We start from the raw sequence: 23,736 nt of genomic DNA, 5'->3' as shown, positions 1-23,736 counted from the left end.
TAAATATCTTTCCTCTAGGCCATATGATATTCCTGACATCCTTTATACTGAAATTGTCCAAAGTAAACGTATTAATACATTTTAACATATTCCCAATAGGCCGAATTATGTTCTTAGAACTTTGGCTTTAAAAATATTAGGTTTGAATTTGGTAATTCATTCGGCAAACAATATCTAAAAACCAAATAAGTATCATTACAATATGTCCATCCTTTATTACATTTTAAATAGACAGTGTAGTGTCCAGATGTTGTAGAAGGACCATTGTGGAAAGTAATTGCTACTGCTACAAAAGTTCTTCCTGATATTGATAGTTGACTTGCTACACATTTTATAATTAAAGTTTCCAATTTTCTTCCATCAGCTGTACAATGTTGTATCATTAAATTTATATATTGTCCACATTTTTGTATAAATAGTGTTGATAACATTTCTGATTTGCATTGGCTACACGCCATGTTTTGATTTGCTGCTTTAACTAATTTGTTGAAAGACACTGTTTTACAGTCTGGTATTGTTAAATATATGAATCTTTCAGTGTCTATATTAGTGGTAGAAGTAAACCTACAATTTTCACATTCATGTTCCCATTTATAACAAAGTCCAAATAGATTTTCAATTTGTATTCCTTCATCTTCTAATACTGCAAGCATATACATTAGAAATTCCTGAGCATCTTGTTGCACATTCTGTGTAAATTGCGTAGAACCAGAACATATATCCAGAAGATTCCGAATATCAGAAACACTTTTGATTTTACTTTTATCAGTTCTCAATTTTTCAAAAATAGAATGCAACAAGGAACAAAACGTTTTTTCTCGATTCTCCATAATTTGCTGTTTCAGATTTTCTAGAAAAAATACAGCATTTACCACTACATTAGCATAGAAATTGATACCTGAACAATTTTTCAACTGATATCCGACAATAGTGTCCTTTTTCTTTTTGCTTGGAATCTCTAAATTATCTTGATTGTTTTTCTTCTCTATAGATATTCTCATACCTTCTTTTTCGACCTACTACATGCTTTTCATATAAAGGATATTCACCTAAATTGGGAGCATACAGTCTCCTTAACCGATTATACTCTCTTACACAATTTATATATGCACTAATCTTTCTCTCATCAAAATCAATCAAATGCAATCCAGATAAAGTTCTGACTCGGGACAAAGCAACATATGCCATACCCTCTTTAAATACGGTACTTCCAATGTTTACCAAAGCACTGTCTACATTTAAACCTTGAGATTTATGAATAGTCACCGCATATACCAAAGAAAGAGGAAACTGTTTTCTACGAACATACAAATCTTTAACAAGCAAAAAACGAGCAGAACAACGAGCAATTTGTTTTACTTCTTCAATCTGATCAAATTTGATTTTCAAACATTCAATTCCATCTTTTTTTTGATAATTAACAAAATCAACAACTTTCCCCATTGCTTCTTTTACTAAACCTTTTTCCAAATCCAAAATACGCCGTAAAATAACCCGACAGTTTACACAGACATATAAATTCTTTTCTAAAACAGCAGTTTTAGATATAGATTTTTCTAAAGAATCCAATTTTGTTTTCAATTTTTCCGTCAAAATTATAATAAATCCTTCATGCTCTATTTTATCAATGGCTTCCATTTTTATTATTTGTTCATTTTCCAGCTTTAAAAGTTCTTCATTGAATGTAGAACACTCTCGCAGTGTTGGCATTAGGCAGATTATAGATTTATTTTCTGCAATATTTTTGTATATTTTTGCAGGAACTATATTTTCATTTGGAAACAATTTGGTAAGTAGCCGAATTTGCAAAGTTTGTTTGCCATGTTCTGTCAATACTCCAATTCTTATATCTTGAAGAATGGTTCCATAATCTTCATCACTTGCTTGTCGCATATTTTTAATGAGTTCTTTGTATTCAAAATATGACCAAATGTTAACTTTTCCAACACTTCCCAAAGACTTTCTCGTGTCTTCATGAACAAACGTGTTAAATACTGGTTGACCTTTTACAGGAGTAAGTTGCAGTAGATCACCAAAAACTATCACATGTTTTCCTCCAAATAAGACATTGTATTCTGTTTCTAAAATGTGCTGCATTCTTAAATGCACAAAGGCAAGCATTAAGTTTGAGACCATGCTCACCTCATCAATAATCAGAAGTTTCATTTTCTTTAGCACTCTTGAAACTTCATAACAAGCTTCTCCAGATAGCTTGTGATATTCCAATTTATTTTCATGTTATACAGGTAGCATTAGTAAACAATGTAATGTAATTCCTTTAGTGTTGTGTGCTGCCAACCCAGTTGGAGCAGTTACAATGCAAGACAAATTTGAGTCAGTTGTTTTCCGTAGATAACTGGTCAAAACTTTAATTAAGAAACATTTTCCTGTACCAGCTTGACCACTGACATACATCCGGAGAGGTTGAAATGATGTGCATGTGCATTCTTTCTTTTCAAGAAGAAAACCATGGTTGATCTGTGGTCTCACATGCTGATATATTTCTTTCTGTTCAATATTTAGTTGTTCTTCCAAGTTTGCTAAGTCTGTAATATCTTCTCGAGCTTGATGCATTGCTGCTTTCACTTCACTTATGGCGATTGCTGCTTCATTTTCAAGAATTGGTTGTCTTAGTGGATCTTGGCTCAGTGAAGCAGAACTTTGACTGTCTTGAGAACTGTCCCTAGCAATCTCAGCTGCAATAGTAGCTTCTTGATCAATTTCTTCATTTAACATTTTGAGATAATTTGCAAAAACTGTGCATTCAATGCTATCTTTACATGCATTGAAAGAATCTTCATAGCACTGAAAATCTCCAAGTAATTCCAATTCCGTATGCCAAGGTTTGAACAGTTGCAAAAGAGCTAAATAGTAAAATTCTCTTCTTTTATCAGGAGTGTCACAACTCAGTTTCCTATGATTAATCAGAGTTCCTTTACTGTGTTTCACCAAACATCCTTCTGAACCAATCACTGCAAATTTTCCTTCATTTATGTTTTCTGTAGTATTTCTCTTAAAACTGTAAAATTACAGCACTTCATAGAGACATATATTTTCAAGATGACGACTTCTATTTGGATAGTATGTATCCAACATGTTTGTTTTGACAATATATGTACTTTCCAGTTCATTTACTGCTAAATATTTGATTTCGTGTATAGATTTAAGCACTCGATTTCACGTTGCAGCACGACCTAGACTCACCCAAATGATTGCTCTTGACTTCGAATATAAACTTGCAGACGTTTTCTCCACTCTCTCGATGGGATAACATCTTCAAACTAAAACTGTACAATTTCTTACTAAGACTCTTCTCGTGAGAAATTTCTTCCCACATGTCTTCAACTCTGTCTTTTCTGATTTCGTTATGTATGATGTTACATACCGAGCACCAGCAATGGAATATCCGCAACATACTTGATATCCATATTAGTATTCCACATAGACAGAGTAACTGGGTTATAATCATTGATATACTTTGATTCTTAGCTTCTTTTCAAATTGTAAGTATTTTTGGGTGATTTTCTAGTGATGGTATGTCTCACTGCTGACATGAAACTGTTTACTCTTCCTTTGGATATTACTGTACGTGGAAATCCAAAACGACATTTGGTATAAAACTTTTCCTTCGATTTGTATTTCTGTCGACAGTATTTGCCACATCGATGACTTTGGAATTGTAAAACTTGTTGCCTTCAGGTGTTTTCTTCTGTTCTTTTTGGTATAGCACATGTGACATAATCTTCAATAAAAGATAAAACAGTGTCATTCGAATCAGTTGCAAATTTGGGTGCATCCTTGATACATAAAAGCATATGTATATGAGGAGCACCTCTAGCTTGATACTCCTTTCTCCCAAAAACATCAATAACTTCTCCAAGAGGAGGATTCTTTTTATTGCAGATAAAAGACATCATAGCTTCAAATCTATGATTGAAATATCTGCATACATTTACAGGATCCAAAGAACATAATTCTCCAGGTGTCTTGTGTTCAATATTTTTAATATTTGAATTTGCCTATCGAAGAAATTCAAGTAAATCATCCCAAGCATATTCAGCACAGCTTAGTGTAACAAGCATGGTACTGGCTGCATAATTAGTATACAGCACAGAGAGTGACAGTGTGATTAGTGCACTTCATGGGCACTATGTTGATTTTTGCAGGAGTGAATCAGTAGTCTGCGTGGGGTTAGAGGAGAGCATAGATTGTGTACATTTGACTGTAGCGCTGCGTATCTTAATGCCTGAGTCATTCTACAACCGCATGGATAGTGACTGGATAGTTAGACTGATGGTAGTACACAACAGTGTGAGCTTACAACTGCTTGTGTTTAGGCACAGAGATTAGATACGGACATAGTTCTGTCAGGATGATTGCAAGAGTGGACAGAGAGTGACAGTGTGATTGGGGCACTGCATGAGTACTTCCTAGGTTATTGCAGGAATGAATGACTAGTCTGCAGGGGGTTAGGAGACTGGTTATATTGTGCACATTTGACTGTAGCACTACGTGTCTTAATGACTGAGTCATTGTACAAGTGCATGGATAGTGATTGGATAGTTAGAGTGCGGGTAGTTGACAGCAGGGTGAGTTTATAAGTGCTTGTGTTTTGGCACAGAGATTAGATAAGGACATGGGTATGTCGGGATGATTGCAAGAGTAGACAGAGAGTGACAGTGTGATTGGTGGACTGCATGACTACTACCTGGGTTATTGCAGGTGTGAATCAGTAGTCTGCAGGTGGTTAGGGACCGCATAGATTGTGCACATTTGACTGTAGTACTGCGTGTCTTAATGCCTTAGTCATTGTACAAGTGCATGGATAGTGACTGGATAGTTAGGGTGCGGGTAGTTGACAGCAGGGTGAGTTTATAAGTGCTTGTGTTATGGCACAGAGATTAGATAAGTACATGATTCTGTCAGGATGACTGCAAGAATGAGCAGAGTGTGACAGTGTGATTGGGGCTCTGCATGACTACTACCTGGATTATAACAAAAGTGAATTAGTAGTTTGCAGGGGGTTAGGGGAGTGCATAGTTTGTGCACATTTGACTATAGCACTGCGTGTCATTATGCCTGAGTCATTGTACAAGTGCATGTATAGTGACTGGCTAGTTAGACTGATGGTAGTGGACAACAGGGTGAGTTTATAACTGTTTGTGTTTTGGCACAGTGATTAGATAAGGACTTGGTTATGTCAGAATGATTGCAAGAGTGGACAGAGAGTAACGGTGTGATTGGGGCACTGCACGAGTACTACCTGGATTATTACAAGAGAGAATCAGTAGTCTGCAGGGGGTTAGGCGACTGGAGAGATTGTGCACATTTGACTGTAGCACTGCGTGTCATAATGCGTGAGTTATTGTAAAAGTACATGTACACTGACAGGATAGTTAGATTGTGGGTAGTTGACAGCAGGGTGAGTTTATAAGTGCTTGTGTTTTGGCACAGTGAATAGGTAAAGTCATGGTTCTGACAGGATGATTGCACGAGTGGACAGAGAGTGACAGTGTGATTGGCGCTCTGCATGACTACTACCTAATTATTACAAGAGTAAATCAGTTGTCTGCCGGGGGTTAGGGGACTGAATAGATTGTGCACACTTGACTGTAGCATTGCGTGCCTTCATGCCTGAGTCATTGTACAAGTTTATGGATAGTGACTGGATATTTAGAGTGCTGGTAGTTGACAGGAGTGTGAGTTTATAAGTGCTTGTGTTTTGGCACAGAGATTAGATAAGGACATGGTTCTGTCAGGATAATTGCAAGAGTGGACATAGAGTGACAGTGTGATTGGTGCTCTGCATGAGTACTACCTAGATGATTGCAGGAGTGAATCAGTACTCTCCAGGGGGACTGGTTAGATTGTGCACATTTTACTGTAGCACTGCGTGTATTAATGCCTGAGTCATTGTACAAGTGCATGGACAGTGACTGGATAGTTAATGTGCTGGTAGTTGACAGGAGTGTGAGTTTATAAGTGCTTGTGCTTTGGCACAGAGATTAGATAAGGACATGGTTCTGTCACGATGATTGCAAGAGTGGACAGAGAGTGACACTGTGATTGGGGCACTCCATGAGTACTACCTGTATTATTGCAGGAGTAAATCAGTAGTCTGCAAGGGGTTAGGTGACTGGATAGATTGTGCACATTTGACTGTAGCACTGCGTGGCTTAATGCCTGAGTCATTGTACAAGTGCATGGATAGTGACTGGATAGTTAGAGTGCTGGTAGTTGACAGGAGGGTGAGTTTAGAAGTGCTTGTGTTTTGGTGCAGAGATTAGATAAGGACATGGTTACGTCAGTATGATTGCAAGAGTGGACAGAGAGTGACAGTGTGATTGGTGCCCTGCATGAGTACTACCTAGATTATTGCAAAAGTGAATCCGTAGTCGGCGGGGGTTAGGGTACTGGATAGATTGTGCACATTTGACTGTAGCACTGCGTGTCTTAATGCCTGAGGCATTCTACAAGTGCAGGGGCAGTGACTGCAGAGTTAGAGTGCTGGTAGTTGACAGGAGGGTGAGTTTATAAGTGCTTGTGTTTTGGCACAGAGATTAGATAAGGACATGGCTCTGTCAGGATGATTGCAAGAGTGGGCAGAGAGTGACTGTGTGATTGGTGCTCTGCATGAATACTACCTGGATTTTTGCAGGAGTGAATCAGCACTCTGCAGGGGGTTAGGGGAAATAGTTAGATCGTGCACATTTGACTGTAGCACTGCGTGTCTTAATGCTTGAATCATTGTACAAGAGCATGGATAGTGACTGGATAGTTAGACTGCTGGTTGTGGACAGCTGGCTGAGTTTATAACTGCCTGTGTTTGGCACAGAGATTAGATAAGGACATGGTATGTCAAGATGATTGCAAGAGTTGACAGAGAGCAACAGTGTGATTAGTGCTCTGCCTGACTACTACCTGGATTATTGCAAGAGTGAATCAGTAGTCTGCCGGGGGTTAGAGGACTGGGTGGATTGTGCACATTTGACTGTAGCACTGCGTGTCATAATGCATGAGTTATTGTACAAGTGAATGAATACTGACAGAATAATAAGAGTGTGGGTAGTTGACAGCAGGGTGAGTTTATACGTGTTTGTGTTTTGGCACAGTAATTAGATAAAGTCATGGTTCTGACAGGATGATTCCAGGAGTGGACAGAGAGTGACAGTGTGATTGGTGCTCTGCATGGGTACTACCTTGGGTATTGCAGGAGTGAATCAGAAGTTTGCAGGGGGTTAGGGGACTGGATAGATTGTGCACATTTGACTGTAGCATTGCGTGCCTTCATGCCTGAGTCATTGTACAAGTTTATGGATAGTGACTGGATTGTTAGAGTGCTGGTAGTTGACAGGAGTGCAAGTTTATAAGTGCTTGTGTTTTGGCACAGAGATTAGATAAGGACATGGTTCTGTCAGGATAATTGCAAGACTGGACATAGAGTGACAGTGTGATTGGTGCTCTGCATGAGTACTACCTGGATGATTGCAGGAGTGAATCAGTACTCTGCAGGGGGACTGGTTAGATTGTGCACATTTGACTGTAGCACTGTGTGTCATAATGCCTGAGTCATTGTACACGAACATAGATAGTGACTGGATAGTTAGACTGCTGGTAGTGGACAACAGGGTGAGTTTATAACTGCTTGTGTTTTGGCACACAGATTAGATAAGGGCATGGTTCTGTCAGGATGATTGCAAGAGTTGACAGAGAGTAACAGTGTGATTAGTGCTCTGCATGAATACTACCTGGATTATTGCAAGAGTGAATCAGTAGTCTGCCGGAGGTTAGGGGATTGGATGGATTGTGCACATTTACCTGTAGCACTGTATGTCATAATGCCTGAGTTATTGTACAAGAGCATGGATAGTGACTGGATAGTTAGACTGCTGGTAGAGGACAACAGGTTGCGTTTATGAGTGCTTGTGTTTTGGCACAGTGATTAGATAAAGACAAGCTCTTTACAGGATGATTCCAGGAGTGGACAGAGAGTGACAGTGTGATTGGTGCCCTGCATGAGTACTACCTAGATTATTGCAAGAGTGAATCCGTAGTCTGCAGGGGGTTAGGGTACTGGATATATTGTGCACATTTGACTGTAGCACTGCGTGTTTTAATACCTGAGGCATTCTACAAGTGCGTGGACAGTGACTGGAGTGTTAGAGTGCTGGTAGTTGACAGGAGGGTGAGTTTATAAGTGCTTGTGTTTTGGGACAGTGATTAGATAAGGACATGGTTCTTCTGTCAGGATGATTGCATGAGTGGACAGAGAGTGACAGTGTGATTTGGCTCTTATTACAAGAGTGAATCAATACTCTGCAGGGGGTTATGGAACTGGATAGATTGTGCACATTTGACTGTAGCACTACGTGTCTTAATGACAAGTCATTGTACAAGTTCATGGATAGTGACTAGATAGTTAGATTGCAGGTAGTTGACAGCTAGGTACGTTTATAAGTGCTTGTATTTTGGCTCAGCGATTAGATGAGGACATGGTTCTGTCAGGATGATTGCATGAGTGGACAGAGAGTGACAGTGTGATTTGGGCTCTGCATGACTACTACCTAATTATTACAAGAGTAAATCAGTTGTCTGCCGGGGGGTTAGGGGACTGGATAGATTGTGCACATTTGACTGTAGCACTGGGTGTCTTAATCCCTGAGTCATTGCACAAGAGCATGGGTAGTGATTGGACAGTTAGACTGCTGATAGTGGACAACAGGGTGAGTTTATAACTGCTTGTGTTTTGGCACAGCGATTAGATAAGGACATGGTTTTGTCAGAATGATTCCAAGAGTGGACAGAGAGTGACAGTGTGATTGGTGCTCTGCATTGGTACTACCTTGGTTATTGCAGGAGTGAATCAGAAGTTTGCAGGGGGTTAGGGGACTGGATAGATTGTGCACATTTGACTGTAGCATTGCGTGCCTTCATGCCTGAGTCATTGTACAAGTTTATGGATAGTGTCTGGATATTTAGAGTGCTGGTAGTTGACAGGAGTGTGAGTTTATAAGTGCTTGTGTTTTGGCACAGAGATTAGATAAGGATATGGTTCTGTCAGTATAATCGCAAGAGTTGACATAGAGTGACAGTGTGATTGGTGCTCTGCATGAGTACTACCTGGATGATTGCAGGAGTGAATCAGTACTCTGCAGGGGGACTGGTTAGATTGTGCACATTTGACTGTAGCACTGTGTGTCATAATCCCTGAGGCTTTCTGCAAGTGCATGGACAGTGACTGGAGAGTTAGAGTGCTGGTAGTTGACAGGAGGGTGAGTTTAAAAGTGCTTGTGTTTTGGCACAGAGATTAGATAAGGACATGGTTCTGTCAGGATGATTGCAAGAGTGGACAGAGATTGACTGTGTGATTGGTGATCTGCATTAGTACTACCTGGATTATTGCAGGAGTGAATCAGTACTCTGCAGGGTGTCAGGGGACTGGTTAGATCGTGCACATTTGACTGTAGCACTGCGTTTCTTAATGCCTGAGTCATTGTACAAGAGCACGGATAGTGACTGGATAGTTAGACTGCTGATAGTGGACAACAGGGTGAGTTTATAACTGCTTGTGTTTTGGCACAGAGATTAGATAAGGACATGGTTATGTCAAAATGATTGCAAGAGTGGACAGAGAGTGACAGTGTGATTGGTGCTCTACATGACTTCTACCTAGATTATTACAAGAGTGAATCAGTAGTCCTGAGGGGGTTAGGGGACTGGATAGATTGTGCACATTTGACTGCAGCACTGCATGTCTTAATGCCTGAGTCATTCTACAAGTGAATGGAAAGTGACTGGATAGTTAGATTTTGGTTAGTTGACAACTAGGTGAGTTTATAACTGCTTGTGTTTTGGCACAGAGATTAGATAAGGGAATGGTTATGTCAGAATGACTGCAAGAGTGGACCGAGAGTGACAATGTGATTGGTGCTCTGCATGACTACTACCTAGATTATTACAAGAGTGAATAATTAGTCCTCAGGGGGTTACGCGACTGGATAGATTGAACACATTTGACTGTAGCACTGCGTGTCTTAATGCCTGAGTTATTGTATAAGTGCATGGATACTGACTGGATAGTTAGAGTGCGGGTAGTTGACAGGAGGGTGAGTTTATAAGTGCTTGTGTTTTGCCACAGTGCTTAGATAAAGACATGGTTCTCACAGTGACAGTGTGATTGGGGCACTGCATGAGTACTACCTGGGTTATTGTAGGAGTGAATAAGTAGTCTGCAGGGGGTTAGGGGACTGGATAGACTGTGCACATTTGACTGTAGCACTACGTGTCTTAATGACTGAGTCATTGTACAAGTTCATGGATAGTGACTAGATAGTTAGATTGCGGGTAGTTGACAGCTAGGTAAGTTTATAAATGCTTGTATTTTGGCTCAGAGATTAGATGAGGACATGGTTCTGTCAGGATGATTGCATGAGTGGGCAGAGAGTGAAAGTGTGATTGGGGCTCTGCATGACTACTACCTAATTATTACAAGAGTAAATCAGTTTTCTGCCGGGGGTTAGGGGACTGGATAGATTGTGCACATTTGACTGTAACACTGGGTGTCTTAATCCCTGAGTCATTGTACAAGAGCATGGTTAGTGACTGGACAGTTAGAGTGCTGATAGTGGACAACAGGGCGAGTTTATAACTGCTTGTGTTTTGGCACAGCGATTAGATGAGGACATGGTTTTGTCAGAATGATTGCAAGAGTGGACAGAAAGTAACAGTGTGATTGGGGCACTGCATGAGTACTACCTGGATTATTACAAGAGAGAATCAGTAGTCTGCAGTGGGTTAGGGGACTGGAGAGATTGTGCACATTTGACTGTAGCACTGCATGTCATAATGCGTGAGTTATTGTACAAGTGCATGTATACTGACAGGATAATTAGAGCGTGGGTAGTTGACAGCAGGGTGAGTTTATAAGTGCTTGTGTTTTGGCACAGTGATTAGATAAAGTCATGGTTCTGACAGGGTGATTCCAGGAGTGGACAGAGAGTGACAGTGTGATTGGTGCTCTGCATGGGTACTACCTTGGTTATTGCAGGGGTGAATCAGAAGTTTGCAGGGGGTTAGGGACTGAATAGATTGTGCACATTTGACTGTAGCATTGCGTGCCTTCATGCCTGAGTCATTGTACAAGTTTATGGATAGTGACTGGATATTTAGAGTGCTGGTAGTTGACAGGAGTGTGAGTTTATAAGTGCTTGTGTTTTGGCACAGAGATTAGATATGGATATGGTTCTGTCAGGATAATTGCAAGAGTGGACATAGAGTGCCAGTGTGATTGGTGCTCTGCATGAGTACTACCTGGATGTATGACGTTACAACGCATGCTATTACAACGCCTACCGTTACAACGCATTTTTTACAACGCAAACACTACTACAACGCTATCCTTTACAAGAATACTTTTACAACGCTAAACTTATTAAAATACTTAAAAGTGCTGTTACAACGAAAACCATTACAACGCATACCATTACAACGCGAAAAAAATATTTTTTTATTAAAAAGTACAATAAAATCTGGCACGGGATGCAGGGAAATTAGGGGTTTTAGGGTGGGGAAGTGTATTAAAATGTGGAGAAAAACTGTACGTAAATAGACTGAAATGCATTACAAAATTAATACTCGAGTATTAAAATTAATACTCGAGTATTAAAATTAATACTCCCATTTCCCCCAACAATCCGTTTTCACACATTTCAAAGTGTAACACAAATAACGAAAAATTTAACAACAGTACATACACATTTTAAACATGAATATATCGAAAATAAGTAAACAGAGTAAAACAGAAGACACATACACATAGGCGCCATTTTATCCATCTCACTTGTAAAACTTGTCCTACAACACTTTCTATGAAAACAATAGTAAAAGACATGTTCCAAAATGGATGCCAAAACGGAGCAAATGAATGAAAACAATACATCTTTTAATGCTTTTTTAAATTATCATTTTCCACAGAAAAATAAAGTATAATAAAAAACACAACGAACGCAGTTTTAAAAAAAATTAATAGTGACACTGCCTAAAACTTATAAATACCAGGAAGACACCATTTTGCAATCAGTTGATAATAAACTACCAGAGAGACCAGACGTAAAAACCTGACCCTCTGACACCTCCACTGTGACCTCCACTGAGAGACCACTGCATTCGTTTGGAAAAGCATTGTTAGTTTGCAACTACTAGTAAGTCACTAATATATTTTAACACGTTGTTTTATCCTTAATCATGTTTTATTTCCATACAAAATATGTTTAAAAAATATTTATATTAACTTATAAAATGTACTGTTTCTAATTTTTTATCACTAAAAAAACTGTAATATATACCAACTTAAATCATCTACTTTTTTTTCAAAAAACAGAAACTTGTTATTCTTTCAAAATCAAGAAATCTTGTCCCTAATTTTCCATCACCTCAACGTAATCGACTCACCTTTACTATTGTGAAGGTAAATGTTTTTTAATTGTAATTATTTTACTTTAAAAATATATTTATAGCATTAGCAAAAGTGTTGTATGGTAAAGGGGATTATATTAATTTTTTACACATTCACACTGCATCATAAACGAAATTATGCGATGGTGCAGGGGTAACAATTAATAATATGACTGCAGTTAGGTACTGCATTTGAGAAAGCGTTTCATGGTACTGGGGTAACTATTACTATTCTAAGTCCCAGAATGTTCAGCAGTAGAGTAATTGAGTGATGGTGTAGGGGTATCCATTATTACTCTTATTTCATAATGCATTGAAAGTGTATTATGTTTTGCTGTACCAATTGTTACTCATACTCATGTGTGATGCAGCACCATGAAAAGTATGATATGTGATGTAGTTAGAGTGAAATAAAATATCAGATTTACAATCAATTGGTCTCTTTTTTTTTTAAACCAACGTTGTCAAAGTTGCATTAATTATTAAGATTTTTTTTCATTTTCACAGTCAATCGGTTGCAACTTTGTGGATTGAATCACTAAAATAAATAACTTAATCCTGCAGCCAGCACTACCAAGAAACCACGAAAACAATCAGCTAAAGAAAAAGGTATTTTAAATTTACACTGTTATAAATTCCACAATGTAATAGTCATACCTTTTGCTATTGTTACTCCAGGAAAGTGCAGAAGTAGGGTAAGTGTTGGATAGTGTAGGGGTACAATTTACTATTGTAACTCCAGGAAGGTGCAGCAGTAGGGAAAGTGTTGGATGGTGTAGGGGTAAAATTTACTATTCTAACTCCAGGAAGGTGCAGCATTAGGGAAAGTGTTATGTACTAATAGTTAAATTCAATGTCATAATTTCAAAAAGTTAATCAAAATTTGCATTTGTCACCAACGTTCAGTTTTTTCATTTTTTCTTTTTTCATTTTTCCAGACAATTGTTTTCAACTTTGTTTTACGATTCAGTCCAACTCGTAAGTGAAAACTCCAGCCAGCAGGCCAATACCACTTCAGAAGCCTCACCAAGGAAAGGAATCCCAAAAAAAAGGTATTTTAAAACAACATTGTTTTTAAACCATCAATATGTTAGGCAAACCATTTACTTATTAATGTTAATAAAATCCCAAAATATATAAAATAAGGGTTGCAGTTGGAAGAAGTTATTTTTCTAACTCCAGGAAGGTGCAGCAGTAGGGAAAGTGTTGGATAGTGTAGGGGTACAATTTACTATTCTAACTCCAGGAAGGTGCAGCAGTAAGGAAAGTGTTGGATGGTGTAGGGGTGCAATTTACTATTCTAACTCCAGAAAGGTGCAGCAGTAGGGAAAGTGTTGGATGGTGTAGGGGTACAATTTACTATTCTAACTCCTGGAAGGTGCAGCTGTATGGAAAGTGTTGGATGGTGTTTGGGTTCAATTTACTATTCTAACTTCAGGAAGGTGCAGCAGTAGGGAAAGTGTTGGATGGTGTAGGGGTACAATTTACTATTCTAACTCCAGGAAGGTGCAGCAGTAGGGAAAGTGTTCGATGGTGTTTGGGATCAATTTACTATTCTTACTCCAGGAAGGTGCAGCAGTAGGGAAAGTGTTGGATGGTGTAGGGGTACAATTTACTATTCTAACTCCTGGAAGGTGCAGCAGTAGGGAAAGTGTTATGTACTAATAGTTTAATAGAATGTCTTAATTTAAACAATTTAATCTAAATTTGCATTTGTCACCAACGTTCAGTTTTTTCAATTTCTTTTTTCCATTTTACCAGACAATTGTTTTCAACTTTTTTGTACGATTCAGTCCAACACATAAGTGAAAACTCCAGCCAGCAGGCCAATACCACATCAGAAGCCTCTCCAAGGAAAGGAATCCCAAAAAAACAAGGTATTTTTAAACTTCATTGTTTTAAAAACATCAATATGTTACCCAAACCATTTACTTATTAATGATAATAAAATCCCAAAATAGATAAAATAAGGGTTGCAGTTGAAAGAACCTATTTTTCTAACTCCAGGAAGGTGCAGCAGTAGGGAAAGTGTTGGATGGTGTAGGGGTACAATTTACTGTTCAAACTCCAGGAAGGTGCAGCATTAGGGAAAGTGTTGGATGGTTTTGGTGTGCAATTTAATATTCTAACTCCAGGAAGGTGCAGCAGTAGGGAAAGTGTTGGATGTAGTAGGGGTGCAATTAACTATTCTAACTCCAGGAAGGTGCAGCAGTAGGGAAAGTGTTGGATGGTGTAGGGGTATAAATTTCTATTCTATCTCCAGGAAGGTGCAGCAGTAGGGAAAGTGTTGGATGGTGTAGGGGTGCAATTTACTATTCTAACTCCAGGAAGGTGCAGCAGTAGGGAAAGTGTTGGATGTAGTAGGGGTGCAATTTACTATTCTAACTCCAGGAAGGTGCAGCAGTAGGGAAAGTGTTGGATGGTGTAGGGGTACAATTTACTATTCTAACTCCAGGAAGGTGCAGCAGTAGGGAACGTGTTGGATGTAGTAGGGGTGCAATTAACTATTCTAACTCCAGGAAGGTGCAGCAGTAGGGAAAGTGTTGGATGGTGTAGGGGTATACATTTCTATTCTATCTCCAGGAAGGTGCAGCAGTAGGGAAAGTGTTGGATGGTGTAGGGGTGCAATTTACTATTCTAACTCCAGGAAGGTGCAGCAGTAGGGAAAGTGTTGGATGTAGTAGGGGTGCAATTTACTATTCTAACTCCAGGAAGGTGCAGCAGTAGGGAAAGTGTTGGATGGTGTAGGGGTATACTTTACTATTCTAACTCCAGGAAGGTGCAGCAGTAGGGAAAGTGTTGGATGGTGTAGGGGTACAATTTACTATTCTAACTCCAGGAAGGTGCAGCAGTAGGGAAAGTGTTGGATGTAGTAGGGGTGCAATTAACTATTCTAACTCCAGGAAGGTGCAGCAGTAGGGAAAGTGTTGGATGGTGTAGGGGTATAAATTTCTATTCTATCTCCAGGAAGGTGCAGCAGTAGGGAAAGTGTTGGATGGTGTAGGGGTGCAATTTACTATTCTAACTCCAGGAAGGTGCAGCAGTAGGGAAAGTGTTGGATGTAGTAGGGGTGCAATTTACTATTCTAACTCCAGGAAGGTGCAGCAGTAGGGAAAGTGTTGGATGGTGTAGGGGTATAATTTACTATTCTAACTCCAGGAAGGTGCAGCAGTAGGGAAAGTGTTGGATGGTGTAGGGGTACAATTTACTATTCTAACTCCAGGAAGGTGCAGCAGTAGGGAAAGTGTTGGGTGTAGTAGGGGTGCAATTAACTATTCTAACTCCAGGAAGGTGCAGCAGTAGGGAAAGTGTTGGATGGTGTAGGGGTATAAATTTCTATTCTATCTCCAGGAAGGTGCAGCAGTAGGGAAAGTGTTGGATGGTGTAGGGGTGCAATTTACTATTCTAACTCCAGGAAGGTGCAGCAGTAGGGAAAGTGTTGGATGTAGTAGGGGTGCAATTTACTATTCTAACTCCAGGAAGGTGCAGCAGTAGGGAAAGTGTTGGATGGTGTAGGGGTATAATTTACTATTCTAACTCCAGGAAGGTGCAGCAGTAGGGAAAGTGTTGGATGGTGTAGGGGTACAATTTACTATTCAAACTCCTAGTAGGTGCAGCAGTAGGGAAAGTGTTGGATGGTGTAGGGGTATAAATTACTATTCTAACTCCAGGAAGGTGCAGCAGTAGGGAAAGTGTTGGATGGTGTAGGGGTACAATTTACTATTCTAACTCCAGGAAGGTGTGGTAAATATTTTATTACCGGTACTATTTTTTATGCGGTAAAGTCTAGTAAGAATAACTCAGTATAAATAAGAGGCAGAATCCGTGGTATTAGAGGTTCTGAAAGGCTTTATTCCTCTACAAAGGAATTATGGTTCGAACCATAGGCATCAAATTCCATCACCACGAGGGTTCAGGAAGGGAAGGCAATACATTATTGACAAGTAAAGATATTTATATGAAAAGCATTACATTAAGACAGATGCAGGAGGCGTAACAGCTGATAATACAGATAATAGTACACATACGTAATGAAAATAGGCGTAAACATAGGCGTAACTAGAAACGTCATTAAACATGATGTCACAAGTGGGTGGATCCATAAGAGAATCCTGCAATGTCAGCAGAAATACTTGGCAGAGATGCGTGCGCAGCCGCATGACGTGTGATTGACGTGCAACTAGAGGGTGAAGGGGACTTGACATTTAGCTCTACATGTGGGGACAGAAGTCTGAGGGGTCATGTCAACCTAATCCCAAATCATATCTAATGTCTTATGTTTAAAGAACTGTATTATCCAAAAGGAAAGGTCTCTCGGACGAAATCTATTCTATACTGACTGTTAGTGCGTGTACAAGCGTCTAAGTGTCTACATGAGATGCGAGGGGGCAGGAATCTTCCATAGTCACAGGGGCTATGAATTACTTGCGTGAGGACAGTGAGGCCTGGCCCTTTGCTCGGTAGCTGGAAGAATGTTTACCTAAACTACTAGACAGGAATGCATCGGATGAGGAGCGGAGCAGATAATCTTGAAGGTGAAATACAGTTTTTGGCAGGCAACGGGCCGGATCAGGCATCGTTAGCCGCGCAGGGAGTAGGACAAAGTTCATGGATACAAATGCGGGCTCGGACTGGAGCTTTCAGAGGTAGAAGGCAGGAAAAGGCTTGATGGCAGAATTCAGGGCCTACTCGCCTGAACTGTAAAACATGGAAAGTGAACCACATAAAGTCGGTGGCCTTTCATACTTAGGAACGGAATATCCGACTCATTCATGGCGGATCTGAAAGAGGACATGTTGATGGTGGACGCACATGTATTTGCGTCTTCATAACTGGAACTGGAGGGAACATACATGTACTTGTAGCATGTACATGGAGCCGTTGGGGTCTAAGATAGGGGACATAACTGATCATAAAATTCATATTTCCTCATTCCCTCCTTGTCCCCTACGGACCCTCAGGAGATATCGATCTTCATCAATCCATCAATCTGTTCGTATAGCATCATTTGTTCTTCTTTCTTCTTCCGGGATCTTGAACGAAAACTTGAAGGCGGGATACACGATGTGGCACACAGACCACAAATCGCTGGCCCACATTGTAGACATAAGCAGCAACTGAATAGTATGAGAAAGCCAATACCTAGGAAGGATAGAATCCTCCATCCCCAGGCTGACAACACGCTCCAGAACCAACCGGACCAAGTCCAGGTGCCTGGACTCTGGTGTATCTGGCTTACAATCTTATGAAGGCGAGTTATGGCTTTATATACTGACGGCGAGTTTTCTGGTATGAAAACACAGCAACTTGATCCGATGACCCTACAAGCTCCGCCCCTATTGGCCAGAATGACGTCAAGGACAAGACGATTTTGAAGAACAACAATCCGCATCGCAGACTGCTCCTCTGTTAAATTGCCTAGGGCGGAAGTAGTCTCATTCACTACTGCTTCAAGGGTTCTAGTTAATCTACGTATCAGTTTACTATTAGTGACTGTACCTATATAGGGAAAGAAACCTTTATTGAAATCTGTGTATTGCTCCCATGCCGTTTCAGTGTAATCGACAATCGGGAGATCTCTCTGCTGTCTATTGTGTACTAAATGGGTATTTCTGTGATAGTCAGGAGGGGCTAGGAAAACAGGTGGCAGAAGGAATGCTATGTAACAGGTACCATCCCAATCTAGAGATAAACGTATATATGCAGTCTGGCCACATATGAAGTAGGAATGATGAGAAGCTCTAAATGTAGACTTGCCTTGATCACTGAATTTTATCACAGTGGTACATTTACTATGGCCCATGTGTATGGAACCATTCTTTCTTACACATAATTCACCTTTAACTGGAAATACTGACATAGCGGGCAAGATTGGTGTAGCTTCGGATTCAACATTCAGAATCATGAGGTTAAGTGTAAAGTTACCTAATCCATATACTTCATTTTCTAGATCAGTTCCTGTTCTTTTGGGAAGTCCCTCCTTGTTAGGGTAGCAGACTTTAAGCAAAACTAGGTTCAGGTTTCCCCATACCCAGTTGTCTTGATAAACTACTGAATTTGAATCTAGTGAATTAATCAAACTAAACCATGCTCCACAGGAGCCATTGTGTGTGAACGGATACGGAAAGAGAGGCAAAACTCCCTTATAGTTCTGATAGGGAGGGAGTCGGCCACATATCCAACAATTGGTAGCATTGCTGGTCTGATGGGAATGATGTAACATACTAATAAAAGTGTTGTTGCGCAGCGCAAATCTATAAGACAACTCATGCGGAGGTAGTTCGCTAAAAGAATGTTCAGCAGTAGCATTGTAAGCACGCTTAGAAATAGGGTAATACATATGTAGCAATATACTAGAAATGATGATCAGAAGACTTAGAAAAAACAAAATTAATAATGTCACTATGCAGTGACTACGAAGCGATTTACAGTACGCATGTTTTTTAAGCTGTATCTGTCTATTTTTCTCTCTATTTCGGTCTAGAGGATACATGTCAGAGACAAATTCAACCGATTCACCTTGGAGAGGACTTAAACATTCAAATTGTCTGACTTGCGAGACCTGAGTTTTAGTTTATAGAGTTCGTTCTTCGACCTTTCAACCAAGGGGAGCTTTGAGTCTGTTTGTGAGGGAATACAGGGCTGAGTGTTCACATCGGACGGTAGTCCATAAAATTTCTTGATATGGCTCGAGTGCAACCACCCTTTACGTCCCTCAATCTTCACGGCTGTCCTTGTAGTCAGCAATACGAGTTTGGGCGACTTCCACCTGGGCTCCAGCTGGGTCTTCCGGTCAAAATTCCTCACAAGAACCAGGTCACCTGGAACCACATCATGGGGCTTCACCTCAGTGTTATCGGGAAAAGCTGCAGCTACCTGTGAACGACAAGATTGTAGTGCAGACATCAAAGAAGCCAGGTAATCTGTCAGCATATTACAGTCAACATCAGTGATTTTACGAGGTATAGGCGTCCCCCACATATTTGGTGGTCTACCGAAGATCACCTCATAAGGGGATAGCCCTGTTCGAGAATGTGCTACCATCCTCATGTAAAAGAGCGCAACTGGTAAGGCTACTATCCAATCGACACCTTTTTCTCTACATATTTTAGACAATCTAATTTTCAGAGTTTGATTATGACGTTCCACGAGACCTGCTGCCTCGGGATGTCGGACACAGTGAAATTTCCATTGGTAACCTAACAGAAGTGAAACGTGTTTCATCAGTTTGGATCAGAAGGGCTGGCCGTTATCTGAGTATACAACACGTGGTAAACCGTACCGTGGGAAGAATTCTCGAACTAACTGTTTGGCAGTAGTCGGGGCAGTGTAATCTGAAACCGGGTAGGCTTCTGTCCAACGGGAAAGAGCACAGACAACTACGAGAACATATTTGAATCCTCGACATCGTTCCATCTGGATATAATCCATCTGGAGGACTTCAAAAGGGTGATCGGGAGGTTGAAATCCACCCTGCTCTACGGGAATGCTTTTACCTGGATTAAACTGACAACATATCATACAGGTACGTACTTTCTGTTTGGCTGCTGCTCGCAAGTGTTTGTTGAACCAAATGTGTTGAATGCTGTCTAGCATAGCTTTTTCTCCTAGGTGTGCTGGACTATGTATTGTGTTAATGATGACTTGAACCATGGAATCGGGAAGAAACCATATAGATTTTCCCTTCGTCATCCATCCTTGATCCGTTTGGATCCCTCCTAATTCAGTCCATTTCTTTATTTCTTCTGGTGTAGCATGTGTCTGTATGTCAATTACATCAAGGGCGGGATCCTTAACTGTCATGCAATGTGTTGGTGTCGGGACTATTGTCTTTGTCGTGTCAGTTGTATGAGTCTGGTTCTGAGCAGTCTGTTTAGCTGTTCTGTCAGCTAGGTCGTTACCCTGAGAAATGATGTTGGTAACTTTTGTATGGGCTTTGCATTTCATAATCGATATTGCAGTAGGTAGATGAATTGCGTCTAATAGAGCTTGAATGAGGGGTCCGTGTTGGATGTGGGCACCGTGAGAAGTTAAATAACCTCTCTCTCGCCACAGTACGCCGAAGTCATGGACGACTCCGAATGCATAACGTGAATCTGTGTATATGTTGACTTTCTTATTTTTGGCTTGAATACAGGCTTGTGTCAGAGCTATGAGCTCTGCTGCTTGAGCTGACAAAGTGTTAATACAATTTGTTTCAACGACTTCAGTGTCTGTTGTGACTGCGTAAGCGGCCACTAACTCTCCTGTACTTGTTCTCATACATGAACCATCTACATACAATGTTAGGTCCGGATCTGATAAAGGGATGTCTGTCAAGTCTTGTCTGGGTTTCGTCGTGATGGTAATGACTTCAATACAATCATGTGCTAATGGATCTGTTCCATTTACTGGCAAAAGTGTGGCAGGATTTAATGTATTACAACGTCTGATTTCTATGTGTGGCTGAAACAATGTTAATTCATAACCGGTGAGTCTTGCTATAGTCAAGTGTTGTGTTTGTGTGCGGTTCAAGAGAACCTCTACTGCGTGTGGTACTTGTACTGTCAATTGATGTCCTAACACTATGGCATCGCTTTGTCTGATTGCTAAAGCTGTTGCTGCCACTGATTTCAGGCACGCAGGAAGAGCCTGAGCTACGGGATCCAATGTACTAGAAAAATAAGCACATGGTTTGTGTGATCCTGCTTGTTCCTGAGTGAGTACTGACAGGGCAGTACCTTCGCGTTCTGTAACAAAGAGTGTAAAAGGCTTACTGTAACATGGTGTTGCTAAAACAGGTGCTTGGCATAAAGCTTTCTTTAAGCTTTCAAAGGCATGTGTATGTTCTTGAGTCCAAGGGAGGACAGTCGATGTGGCTGCCTCCTGTGTTGTCAACTGAATGAGTGGTTTTGCTAGAAATGCATATTGAGGGATCCACTGCCTACAGTATGAAGTGAGACCTATAAAAGCCCGCACCTCCTTTTGTGTCTTAGGTGGTGGCATGTTAGCAATTAACTGGATGCGGTCGGGTGTAAGCTGTCTTCCCTCCTTGGACAGCAAGTGCCCAAGGTAAACAACTTGCTGGACACTTGGGTGCCGATCACGATCCGGTAAAAAATGTCCCCGTACGACTCGTATCGGGTCTTTTTACCGTACGAATCGTACAAGTGCCGTACGAACTGGCAATCACGATTCGCATGGTAAAAAGTCCATACGAACCGCACTGGGAATATTTCCCCACACGTCCTCGGGTCGGAAAATGTGTCCGACACGTCCTCGGACGATTCACCGTACAAACGTGAAAGGTGAACTCCGACCGGGGAATCACGATCCATCCCGGGCGTCCGAATGTACAACCGTATGGTGAAAAGACCGTCCGCACCGAACTCCCATAACAACCATGGAGACGTCCAAACAGGTGCCCGGTACGTGCCGTACCCCCCCCAGCCCCCGTAGGTACGCGCCGACCCCCCCCAGCCCCCGTAGGTACGCGCCGACCCCCACCCAGCCCCGGTAGGTACGCGCCGACCCCCCCCCAGCCCCCGTAGGTACGCGCCGACCCCCCCCCAGCCCCCGTAGGTACGCGCCGACCCCCACCCAGCCCCCGTAGGTACGCGCCGACCCCCACCCAGCCCCCGTAGGTACGCGCCGACCCCCCCCCCAGCCCCGGTAGGTACGCGCCGACCCCCCCCCCCAGCCCCCGTAGGTACGCGCCGACCCCCCCCAGCCCCCGTAGGTACGCGCCGACCCCCACCCAGCCCCCGTAGGTACGCGCCGACCCCCACCCAGCCCCCGTAGGTACGCGCCGACCCCCCCCCCAGCCCCCGTAGGTACGTGCCGACCCCCCTGTGTGTACACCCGTGTACGGTGCGTACCCCCCGTGTACGCTCGAGTCGGACCCCCCCGTGTACGTTCGAGTCGTACCCCCACCCGTGTATGTACGGTGCGTACCCCCCCGTGTACGCTTGAGTCGGACCCCCCCGTGTACGCTCGAGTCGGACCCCCCCGTGTACGTTCGAGTCGTACCCCCACCCGTGTATGTACGGTGCGTACCCCCAGCGCGTAGCGCTGGGGGTACGCACCGTACATACACGGGTGGGGGTACGACTCGAACGTACACGGGGGGGTCCGACTCGAGCGTACACGGGGGGGTCCGACTCGAGCGTACACGGGGGGGTCCGACTCGAGCGTACACGGGGGGTCCGACTCGAGCGTACACGGGGGGGTCCGACTCGAGCGTACACGGGGGGGTCCGACTCGAGCGTACACGGGGGGGTCCGACTCGAGCGTACACGGGTGGGGGTACGACTCGAACGTACACGGGGGGTCCGACTCGAGCGTACACGGGGGGGTCCGACTCGAGCGTACACGGGGGGGTCCGACTCGAGCGTACACGGGTGGGGGTACGACTCGAGCGTACACGGGGGGGTTCGACTCGAGCGTACACGGGGGGTCCGACTCGAACGTACACGGGGGGTACGCACCGTACACGGGTGTACACACAGGGGGGGTCGGCGCGTACCTACGGGGGCTGGGGGGGGGGTCGGCGCGTACCTACGGGGGCTGGGGGGGGGGTCGGCGTGCACCTACGGGGGCTGGGGGGGGGTCGGCACGTACCGGGCCACCTACTCTGGTCGATTCGCGCCGTACTTCGCTTTTGCGGCACTTTTTGGGTGCCGTGAAAATATTGCCGTCCGGACTGCTGTCGGTTCGAATCGTAATTCCTGGTTCGTGAAACGCTGCCTGAAAGCGTCCCGACGTCACGTCGCAGCATTCCCGGATCACATTCGTATGTATATTTTCGTCGGTCGGTGTTTTTTACGATTCGTACGGAAATGGTGTTTCCGTGCGAATCGTAATTCCATGTTTGTACAGTTTTACAACCGGGTACGAGTCGGACGGGGAATTCGCTCCGACCGACGGTTCGTACGCGGTTTTTAACGGATCGTGATCGGCACCAGAATTGCAGCTTAGAAGGGGACACCTTGTGCCCCTTTTTGGCTAGAAACTGTAAAACCATCAGTGATGCTTGTTCACATTCAGGTTCGCTTCGGGCGGTGATCAGCAGATCATCGACATATTGAAGCAGGGCAGTATTAACTGGCATGTGGATACTGTCAAGTTCTCGTTTCAGTGCTTGGCTATAGATGCTGGGGCTTTCTGTGAATCCTTGAGGTGCGCGTGTGAATTTAAAACTTCGCCCATTTAAACTGAATCCGAACAAATATTGACTTTCCGGATCTATTGGGACGCTAAAGAAGGCGCTTTTGAGATCAATTACAGTAAAGAACGTTGCTTCTG

The sequence above is a fragment of the Triturus cristatus genome, chromosome 3_1 (genome assembly GCF_964204655.1).
Source record: "Triturus cristatus chromosome 3_1, aTriCri1.1, whole genome shotgun sequence".
Taxonomy (NCBI): domain Eukaryota; kingdom Metazoa; phylum Chordata; class Amphibia; order Caudata; family Salamandridae; genus Triturus; species Triturus cristatus.
The sequence above is the reverse complement of the archived record's forward strand: the minus strand, read 5'-3'. Positions refer to the sequence as shown.